Here is a 12422-nt window from a genome sequence, read left to right as displayed (position 1 = left end):
TCGGTTCCACCTCAAAAGTTGGAGGGAACCTCGACGTAAGCTGGGGAGGGTTGCGAAATCACCACCCATCGCTATGCTGAGTTTCACCGGAAAATCCATTGCTAATGGTAAGTAATGGCCCGACGTGAGGATCCACCTGTCCTTTATAAGGCACACAATGGAGGAATGTCCGTTTGATCCGGGAATAAATGAGTCAAAGGCCACTAGATCTCGAGCATGGAGTCAATGTACGGTCAGATTCAAGTATGGGATCCTTGTAGCATCAAGTCTACAATGGGGTTCGCCTATAGTTATAAATGGATCTAACAAGCGCAAACGGGTGCTGATCGGAAGGTACAGATCGTCAAAGGCTTCGCTTGTGGAAAAGAGTTATACCCAGGTAGAGGGAGTCGACTATGAGAAGACTTTCTCGCTTGTTGCCATGTTAAAGTCGATCCGCATCCTCCTGTCCATTGCAGCTTATTTTAATTATGAGATCTGACAAATGGATGTCAAGACGACCTTTCTGAATGGCAATCTTGAGGAGACCATTTATATGGTGCAGTCCGAGGGATTCATAGCCCAAGGTCAAGAGCAAAAGGTTTGCAGACTGAATTGTTCCATTTATGGACTGAAACAGGCGTCTCGATCTTGGAACATACGATTTGATGTTGTGATCAAGTCGTATGGCTTTGACTAAAAAGCTGATAAACCTTGTGTCTATAAGAAGATCAACAATGCTTCAGTAGTCTTCTTAGTGTTGTATGTAGACGATATCCTACTCATTGGGAATGATGTAGGTCTATTGATTGCAGTTAAGAACTGGCTAGCGACCCAATTCCAAATGAAAGATTTGGGAGAGGCTCAGTTTGTTCTAGGTATCCAGATTTTTCGAGATCGTAAGAACAAAATGCTAGCACTGTCTCAGGTATCGTACATTGACAATATGTTGCTCAAGTACTCGATGCAGGACTCCAAGAGGGGGCCTACTGCCGTTCAGGCATAGAGTCACTTTGTCTAAGGAAATGTGTCCTAAGACACCTCGAGAGGTTGAAGATGAGACGAGTCCCATATGCATCTGCGTAGGCAGTTTGATGTATGCGATGCTTTATGCTTATCCAGACATTTGCTACGTTGTGGGCATAGTCAGTAGGTATCAGTCTAACCCAGGCTAGGGTCACTGGACCGCAGTGAATCCTCAAGTATCTTCGGAGAACGAGGGACTACATGCTCGTGTATGGTTCAAGGGATTTGATCCTTACAGAATACACAGATTATGACTTTCAGACTGATAAGGACTTTCGCAAGTTCACATCAGGGTCAGTCTTTACTCTTAACAGAGGAGCTGTAGTGTGGCGAAACATTAAGCAGAGGTGCATCCCTTTACTTTTATTGTACTGGGCTTTTATGCCTTAGTTTATTGTTTTGTACTAAGTTTTTTGTACACCCCACTTCGCTTTAGGACAAGTGGAAGATTATTGGGATTGATGCCTTAAAGTCTCGTGTCCTGTAGTTTGTAAACAGTATATACGAACACCAGTGATTGTTAATATATGATATTTACTTCACATCTTGTTGTTTTACTCGGTTATTTTTTTTTATTTACTTTACCACAAACCAATAAACATAAAATCCCCAGTTATCTGTATGCGACTCAAGCATGTATGTGGTGACATATAAGTGGATCATGTCTTGAGTGATAACCAAAATGGTCTATAGTATATGGATATAGGAGGGAAACCTTATCCTGGTAATGCTACAAATGGAACCCGCTTTGTGGAATGGTCACAAGTGTTGTGACTTGCCACAGATGGTCTGATCCTGATCATTCGTGTTGGGGACAAGCGAGCGAGGTGTCTTATACAAAGAGTTTGTATAAGATCTGACCACGAAATGTTAATGTCTCGTTATATAACACCGTTAATGACAGAGACTTCACTTCACTAGGATGACCATAGGTAATATGACCTCAATCCTGAGTGAGTTAGGAACTCTTGCCATTGAGGGCATTCCTTTGATTTGTATGGGTGCGAGTGGCCAAGTCGCCGATTCAAACCTACTATTTTGGGAATTTGTCTGATTTGGGAGCTGGGAACTCAGCTACACAAGATGGAATTCACTCTTTCCCCGAGGTAGGGGTAAGTAGATAGATGGCTCCCTTAAGGGCTAATTTTGGGGCTTGAACGATGTGGCGCCACACACCTTCTCTTGGCCCGAGAGGTGTTCACACATAGTTGTACTATGTTGTATTGTTCATAAGAGGAATCGGTGGTACTCAAGTAGTGAGATGTAACTATAAGGGCAAAACGGTAAATTGGCCTAGCTGTACTTACGAGCATCTGTGAAGGATCATTGTACTCATGATTGGTTATATTCAATGGACACATAAATATATCTGTGGTAAGAAGAGTTCAGTTGTTGGTCTTTAGTGAAATCACTGATAGTTAACGGATGGTGAATCTCGTGGCTAAAGAGTTTAGTCAGCTATTCACGTACCGTTGGAGCTTCGAGCCACAAGTCCATTAGGTCACCTGGGTAGCTTGGATAAAGTTGAGAACCAGTGTTTGGGTTAATTTGAAATGTTCAAATTGACTAGAGGAAGTTAAATTATATATGATATAATTAGACTGGTTAATTAATATGATATAATTGGCTAAATGTATGAGATACATTATTGGAGGAAATTATATAAAATATGATTTATAATCAAGTAGAGGAAAAAATACTATAGTAGATATATGATATCAAACTATAGGATATAAATATAATATGATTATATTTATTAATTAAATTAATTGATTAATTATTTGATAATTAACCGATTAATCCACGTTCGGACGTGGGAAGTGGGCTGCGAAGATTATGGTAACCGGCAAGTTAAAGCTATGAAAATCGTTTTCATTTTATTATTCAGTCGTGCATTCGTATCGTCCGCGCCCAAAAAAATCCATGAAAGAGCGATCGCAAGAGCCTATACGATAGAAGCTTGTTCATCTAAACGATCGTCTAGTTCACGCGTTCTCTAAACGATCATATACATCTTTTCTAAATGATCGTTCAGTTTTTCTTAAACGATCGTGTAGCTTTACTACACGATAAGCATTTTCGCTATACGATAGTAGAGTTCATTTCCCACTTGCTTATCGTCTACATGACGTCTTCTCCTCCGTCCTCTACCAAACTCACCAGAGCTCATTCTTTGGGTTTTTGACGCCGAGGATACCCGGGTTTCTCTTGTGGTGGTGTCATCCCCGTGACATTGTTCGTGTACATTTGGATCATGCTGTTGTAGTCGACAGACTCGCCGGGTGCTGGTAGATCGGTGGGAGGGTTTTCCCTACTTTGGGTTCACACATATGAAGATAGTCTTCATCTGGTATGAACCCATCCTTCTTAATGTTTGTATTTTGAACATGCCGATTATGAGTTTAATATGCATAAATATTTGTATGGAATGTATCGTTTATGTTTTGGTCACTGTGAAATCGGAGCGATCTAAGCCCGCTCATGGAACTCTCGGTATGAGATCCTTCATTATACTCATATATAAGTAATTGAAATATATGAAAACTTCATGAATTCAGACATATTTACAATTTCGCATGACAACTTAGGTCATCCAGAGTCTATAATAATGAGAATAATTATTGAAAATTCAAATGGACACCCATTGAAGAGCTAGAAAATTCTTCAATCTAATGAATTATCATGTGATGCTTGCTCTTAAAGCAAATCTATAATTAAACCATCACAGGCCAAAGTGGGAAATGAATCCCCTACATTTTTAGAACGAATTCATGGTGATATATGTGGACTTATTAACCCATTAAGTGGACCATTTAGATATTTTATGGTATTAATAGACGCATCTGGTAGATGGTCATGAAGGGATCAGACCCTGCAGCAAAAGCATTGTGAATGCCTTACATCCCGCAAATCGATTTTTACATAAACAAGACAGTAAACTAAAACAGGATATACGTAGAATGAACATGTAAATAGCATGTTCTATGGAAAGGAAAAAACCATTATTACCTTTGTAGATTCCCAAGCTCCTAGAACGACTCTCTCGATGTTCCAACGAATGACTCCTCCAACAATCTTGGAGACGAACGTTTTCTCGAACAATCTTGAACATGACCACGAGAATAACCTTGTTATTCTCAAGGATTCCAATATAAGAATAGGTGGTATCCAACTATTGGAAGAGGGTGAGGAGGAAAACCTTTTGGGAGAGTAGAAATGATTTCTTTTGTGGCTTAGGAAAATTGCACAATGAATGCTTGCAATTTTATGTGTTCTGTGTATTCCAAAAGGGCCATAAGGAAGACTTCAACCCCTTCCCCTAGTCTTTTTCCAATTCTCTCTTGTACACAATTAATTAAATAATACTTAATTAAATAACACTTTTAATTAATTAGCACATTAGTTAAATAACTATTTATACGTTAAATCCAATTATAATTAATTAGCACATTAGTTAAATAATACTTTTAATTAAGTAGCACATTAGTTAAATAACACTTTTAATTAATTAGCACACTTATATATATGTATAATTATCATAAACATCATATGTATATGTGCAACACCTCTCTATTAATTAATTAATTCTTTGTGAATCTAATCATTTGAGTTAATTATTTGAATCTCATTCAAATATTTTTTTCCCAAATTAATTTGAATTATAGATCACATCAATAATAAATTACATATTAATTATATTAATATACATTTTCCTCAAACTGATTTGAACAATTCAAATCACCCTTCTTTAATATTCTTTAGTGAGCTAACAAGAGGACCTAGTAGACCTTTAGATTATAAGCTCCAAACTATATGAGATTAATTGGTTAAACTTATTAACCAAGTTAATCAATATTCGTTAATTATGGGTACACTCTACTAAAGACCCACGACTGCACTATTCTCATTACAAATATATTTCTGTGTCCACGAATATAGACCAATAACAATAAATTAGTTCTTCACGAGTGTTCGTAACTTCAACTGAGTCAAATTACCATTTTACTCTTGGGTTACCTCTGACTCCTTAAGTACCAGTGCTCCTCAAATGAAAAACCTGTTTATGGTCCAACCAATAAACAGAAACCTCTCTCGGGCCAATGAAAGGGTAGGCCCTTTATTCAAGTCCTAGAGACATAACTTAAGGGAACACTTATCTACTTACCCTGAAAATAGAAATGAGTGAATTCCATCTTGTATTATTATATTCCCAGCTCCCTGTTCAATCTTGTCCCCAAAATGGTAGACATATAAAGTTGGTGAACTGGCTACCCTCACCCATAGAAATTAAAAGACAATCCCTTGTGAACAAGAGTTCATAATATACTCAGAATTAAGACTAAGTTGTCTAGGTCCATCCTATTGAAATAGGAACCTAACTAGTTAACGGTATTATATTTAATGGTTACTATTTTTTGCAATTCGGTCTTATGCGAACTCATTGCATATGATACCCCACTTATGTGCCACCTACACGAACGCATTGGATCATTGCGTTTGTACCAAATAAAAAGTGGGTCGTATCCATAGTGTCACTAGGATAAGGTACCCAGATTTATCCTTATACTATAGGCTCTTTAGGTTGTATCTTGAACATTTATCCCTATATGTCTCCATATATAGTTTAAGACTCATAAGGTAGCCTTGGATATTAGTTTATTGGATTAAGGGTTATTAAGACAAAATGGAAAACAACATAATAACATTTATAACTCTTTATTGATGACAGTCAATTAATAACATTTACTATTGTCCGAATCGGGGATCGATGTCGTTAATTCGACTCCAAACCGAAACAAAAGAAAATTTATAATGCCGAACTACACCTATTATTACAAAAACGTAGCAATAGTAGTAAGTCTGAGTCGATCTGTAGAGAAGTGCGATTAGTTTCGTTAAGTTAATTTTTTAACTAGAGTGATAAATGAGGGGTTTGATGTGGAAGGGAAACATGCATGAAATTAAAATAAAGTGCAGTGGATATATGAAACGGTAATAGATTCATTTAGTTCTCAGATCAAGTATCCATTCAATGTAAATTAAATCATTGTTTTCAGCCAACATATCATATATTCGAATTATGCATGCATAGCTACCTAATTGATGCGAGTTAACCAAACTCTATAAGCTCGAAAATCAATTAATTTGAACTGATCGAGCATCCTAATTCGTAATTAAGGCTAGAAAGTCGTGCCCTAACTAACCTACATGCTCCTAGATGCAATTGGGTTCTCGGCGGCTATAAAGAACAAGAAACACATGCATTAAGATTCAAGATTCAACTATGTTGATTAAGTGTCAGGAAAGCTGTGTTCAAATAATCAATTTATTCTTAAATCTGGATTAAACATGCGATGCAAAGATCCATGGATAGCCTTAAAACCTAAGCATGCCTATCTAATCTATGCTACAAGGGTAAATTTAAAGCATGGATGAATACAAAGATGCGTGCGAGCTTGAATTTAACTAATGAAGACATATGATCATGATAGGGGCGTCAATTCAACACAAAAAGCAAGTCTAAATTAAAGAGGATTTAAGAAAAACATAATTCTGAATTAAAGCACAAAGATTGAACAGAAAACTCATCAAAATACAAGGAACGTTCGATCCAAGAACTAAACGAAAGATTACCTCATCGATTCATAGAAAAACTGACGGGATACAATCCAATACAAATTCATAATTCAAAAATGAAATAAAAACTAACCTAAAGATATTAAAAATTGAAGAGAATAGAAGAAGAAGGAAGTCTGACTTCAACTTCCATGCATTCAGCTCCCAATCTCGGCATTCACCCCTAAAATTCATCATATCTCAACCTAGGGCCGAGAAGAGATATAGTGATCAACACAGCGTTGCAACGCTTGTTGATGCAGCGAGAGGGAAGCTTTAGACAAGAATTCCAATGCTTACTTGCGCGTGTGCTCAGCTCCATGTCCGTCATTCTTCGCAGCATTGCAATGCTCTTAAGAAGCGTTGCAACGCTGATGCTTCTACCTTCAAGAGTTAGAGTGAAGCGTTAGGATGTGTTGGGAGGCTAGCAGTGATGCAGCTTCGGAGTGTCGCAACGCTGCGTGCACTGCCAGATACTCGCTACTCGATGCTCGACAACTCGATACTCGATCCTTGTTCACTTGATAGCATTTTCTTGACTATTCGACAGTCTTTTACTCTGTGGTACTCGATGATGCTCGATGGAACTCGATGGCATTTTGGTCTTTTCAACTCCTTTGAAGCCGAATGTTCAAATTAACTCTAAATTGTTTCATATTAACCCCGTTTTCACTAAATGATTAATTCTACCTCTTGGTTGCTCGATATCTACAAAATAGGTAAATAAACACATGAAATTCATTAACGAGCCCGAATTTGGCTAGGAATATTAGATCTTTTTTAGAGCTAACAACTACCTACGAGTTTTAAGGCATAAAACCCAACAGGTCACACATGTGCTTATTATCAAGTCAAAATCTTGCATTTGCAAGATTACTTGCTCAAATAATTAAGTTAAGATCACAATTTTCTAATTATACAATAAGACCATTCGTCTTGATAATGCTAGTGAACTTACATCCCAAGCTTATAATTATTGTATGTCAATTGGGATAAGTGTTGAACATCTTGTAGCTCATATTCATACACAAAATGGTTTAGCAGAATCATTCAAAAAACGTTTGCAGTTAATTACTGGACTATTGCTTATGAGAGCTAAGCTTCTTACATCTGTATGGGGACATGTTATTTTGGCATGTAGTGTCACTTGTATGCATGAGACCAGTAGCTTATCACAAGTACTCGCCATTACAATTATCTTATGGTCAAGAGCCAGATATTTTCTATATGAGAATTTTTGGATGTGCAGTATATGTTCCAATTGCTCTACTACAACGTACTAAAATGGGTCCTCAAATGAGGTTAGGAATATATATTGGATATGATTCCCCATCAATTATTAAATATCTTGAACCCTTAATGGGTGATGGATTTACTGCACGATTTGCTGATTGTCATTTTAGTGAGACAAATTTTCCAACATTAGAGGGAGGAATTAAGAAGTTAGAAAAAGAAATTACATGGAATGCATCGTTATTGTCTCACTCAGATCCCCCTACAAATCAATGTGAAATTGAAGTTCAGAAGATAATTCATTTGCAAAATATAGTAAATAAGTTACCAGGTGCATTTATAAATGCAAAGAAAGTAACTAAATCACATATACCAGTTGCAAATGTTCCATTGAAAATTGGTATCCCAACACAACAAGTTATCACTAATGATTCTGGAACATGCCAAAAGCATGGCAGACCAGTAGGTTCCAAAGATAAAAATCCTAAAAAAAGAAAAATAATTAATAGTCAAGAAGACTTGGTTGAGGATGTAAATACCCATGCAGAAATCCTTGACATGACTAATAAGAAAGGTGAAATACCTAAAAATAATAATGAGATTTCAATAAATTATGTCATGACAGGAAAAAGATGGAATCAAATTAATTTAGTTATTGGCAACATTTTGGTGTATAATGTTGTTCTTGATATTATATCTGAAAATGAGGATCCTGAACCAAAACCTGTTGAAAAATGTCGACATAGAAAAGATTGGATTCAATGGAAAGAAGCAATCGAGGCAGAATTAAATTCACTTGCAAAACGTTAGGTTTTTTAGATCAGTAGTATGAACTCTAGAAGGTGTTAAACCTGTGGGATACAAATGAGTATTTGTGAGAAAAATAAATGAAAATAATGAGGTCACAAGATATAAAGCAAAATTAGTTACATAAGATTTTTCACAAAGACCTGATATTGATTATGAAGAGACATATTCTTTAGTGGTAGATGCAATTACACTAAGATATTTAATTGGTCTGGCTGTATATAAAAGTCCGAACATGATTCTTATGGATGTAGTCATGACATACTTATATGGATCTTTTGATAATGATATTTATATGAAAACCCCAGAAGGATTTAAGGTACCTGAAACATATAAATCAGATTATCGAGAATTGTATTCAATAAGGTTACAGAGATCATTATATGTATTGAAACAATCAAGACGAATGTGGTACAATCTCTCGAGTAGATATTTGTTGAAGGTATATCAAAATAATTCAATATGTTCATGTGTTTTTATAAAGAAATCACAGTCAGACTTTGCTATTATAATTATATATATTGATGATTTAAATATGATTGGAACTCATGAAGGGCTTTCAAAGACAATAGAATATCTTAAGAAAGAATTTGAGATGAAAGGTCTCGAAATTTTTTTTTTTTGTCTTGGTTTGGAAATTCAGTATTTAGCAGATGAAATATTTATTCATCAGCCAATTTATACTAGACAATTTTTTAAAAGATTTTATAGGGACAAAGCACATCCATTGAATATTCCAATGGAATTTCATTCACTAGATATGAAGAAAGATATATTTCAACCTCGGGATAATAATGAACTTCTTGGTCTTGAAGCACCATATTTTAGTGCAATTGGTGCACTTATGTATCTTGCTAATAATACAAGACTATATTGCATTTTCAGTAAATTTATTAGCAAGATATAGTTATTTTTCAACAAAAAGACATTGGAACGAAATTAAGCATATACTCTGTTATCTCTGAGGAATGGTCGAAATGCGTTTGTTTTATTCAAATAAATCAAATTTTGATCTAGTTTGTTATGCAGATTCTCGATCCACACAAAGCTAGATCCAAATAGATTATTTGCTCACATGTGGAGGAACTGCTATATCATGGCGATTAGTGAAACAGACCATAACGACTACTTCCTCAATTCATGCCAAAATTCTTGCAATTCACGAGGCAAGTCGAGAATGTGCATGGCTAAGATCAATAACTCAACACATTCGTGGAACATGTGATTTGTCTTCTAGTAAAAATCTTTCAACGATGTTATATGAAGACAACATAACATGTATAGCCCAAATCAAAGGAGGATGTATTAAAGGAGATAGAACAAAACATAATTCACCAAAAGTTTTATACACTCATGATTTTGAAGAAAATTGTGATATCACTGTACAACAAATTTGTTCAAAGAATAACCTGACAGATTTATTTATAAAGTTATTACCCACTGCAATCTTTGAGAAATTGGTGCACAACATTGGAAAGCGACGACTTAAAAATCTCAAGTGATGTTTCCACGAGGGGAGCAAATATATTGTATTTTTTAGGAGTATAAATTATATGAAATATGTACTTTTTTCCCCTTCACTAGGATTTTTCCCATTGGGTTTTACATAATAAGATTTTAACGATATATNATATAAATAACGGATATCTAGGGGAGAGTATTATATAAATATTACCCATCCTTCATGCCTCCACGTGTCTTTGTACATGTTGACCATTTGCCTTACAACTACGCATTATTAATGTACAAATAAGCCCACCCGAACTTGTCAAATTGCCTATAAATAGTGACATTTGGTGGGTTCATATGGGTGTGTGAATATTGGTGAGAAATCCCAACATTTTTTTGGAGAGAAATGAGAGAAAATTTCATAATTTTATTTAAATTATTTTAATATTATAATTTCTCGATATTTATGTTTTGTTGTACTCCTCAATTTTACAACACATATTTTTTATTTTGATGGAATTTCAAGAGATGAATAATTTTGTTTATGCGGTTGTGGTGAATTTTAAATGAAATGAAATCAAAAATAGTTATAAAAGCACTAACAAATGGTATAAATTAATATACTCTAAAATTTTAATTGATATATTTTAATTAACCTAGAACACATATTGGTTTTTCCCTGGATTTTATTAATATATATACATATATCATTATCATCTTCCACGGAAAGAGTTCCAGTTGAAAACATTGTCATCCATCGCCCCCATACCAATAAATACAGTTGACATCATTGGCTATATTTATTATTTAGAACAAATATAATGTATACTCGTGGTCGTATTAATTAAAACCTCAAACTAATATCTCTATCAATTTAAATCATAAATTTCTTTTGTTAGTGAACTAATTTAGACATTCAATGAGAATTTTTGCTTTAAAACAATTAATGCTCAACTTTCACATGTGTATATGACTTCTTTAAATATAAAGATTAATGTAAATTAAATAAAAATGCGAGAATAAAAAAGATAGTGTAAAGGTGTCATTAAATTTGAGCTAATTTTAATTACTTGTGTTTTCATACTTTTCTCAAAATTGGCTAAATAATAATAGAAATTTACATGCAATAAAATATAGTATATGAATATATTTCTAAAATTTGTAGGAAAACTACTAATAAATAGCACAACATTTTTTAAAAAATCAACCATAAACAAACAGTAAGGATTAAATTTAAGTATTTTGAGACCAAAATGATAATTTAACCAAAAATGACTATTAGGATTTTTCATTTTTCCTATGTGTTCATTTTTCCTATGTGCATATGTTTTCATCATATACAGTGAAAATGCTTACAAATAAACAGAAGTTTGTGAAATAATCAATAATAAAAGAAACAATAAAGACTAAATTTAAAATTGTTCAAAATATAGAGACTAAAATTAGACAAATGAAATTACAAAAACTAAAATTGAACAAACAATAAAACATAGGATTAAAATGATATTTTAACGTAAAAGAATGGTTAGAATTTTTCAAAACTTTCCAATATAAAATTCTCAACCATAAATTGATATTTATCCTATTATCTTCTTTAAAAATTGAATTTAACTTTATTCTTATGCCAGGAGGGGAAGAAAAGAGAAGAGAGAAGAGAGAAGAGAGAAGAGAGAAGAGGAAACAAAAGCTATAATGTTGGCCCACGGAATCCAAGCGTTTGCCGAAATCTCCGGCATTTCATTTTTTTTAATAACTTTTAATTCCTAAGTAACAATTTAGTTTATATAAATTTTGGTCTATAACGATTTATTCCATATATTTTTAATTTTATAACAATATAGTCCATAAATTTCACAAGGTAACAATCTAGTCCTTAAACTTTAAAATTTGTAACGATTTAGTTTATATTATAGAAATTGATGTTAAAATTTAATGAGATTTCATACATAAATAAACTATTAAACTAATCAGAGACTTGATTTTTTTTTTTACAAAAATTTTAATAACTTTTTACGATAGGAACTAAATTAATACAATATTGAAAGTATAAAAATTAAATTATTACTTACTAAAGTTTAAAAACTAAATTGTTACAAAATTGAGAGTATATCAACTAAATATTTAAGTTGATAGATTAAGTAATGAAAGTTCAATTAGCAAACTCTTTTTTAATTTTTTTTTCCAATAAAAACTATTATTAATATTTTTTAAAAAAATCCCTAGCTTTTTACGGCGCACGAGAAATGACTACTTCAAATCTTCCAAACCAACCCCGCCATCAAAATTAACCAAAATTGTCGCATTTCCATTCA

The sequence above is a fragment of the Benincasa hispida genome, chromosome 4 (assembly GCF_009727055.1).
Source record: "Benincasa hispida cultivar B227 chromosome 4, ASM972705v1, whole genome shotgun sequence".
Lineage (NCBI taxonomy): Eukaryota > Viridiplantae > Streptophyta > Magnoliopsida > Cucurbitales > Cucurbitaceae > Benincasa > Benincasa hispida.
The sequence above is the reverse complement of the archived record's forward strand: the minus strand, read 5'-3'. Positions refer to the sequence as shown.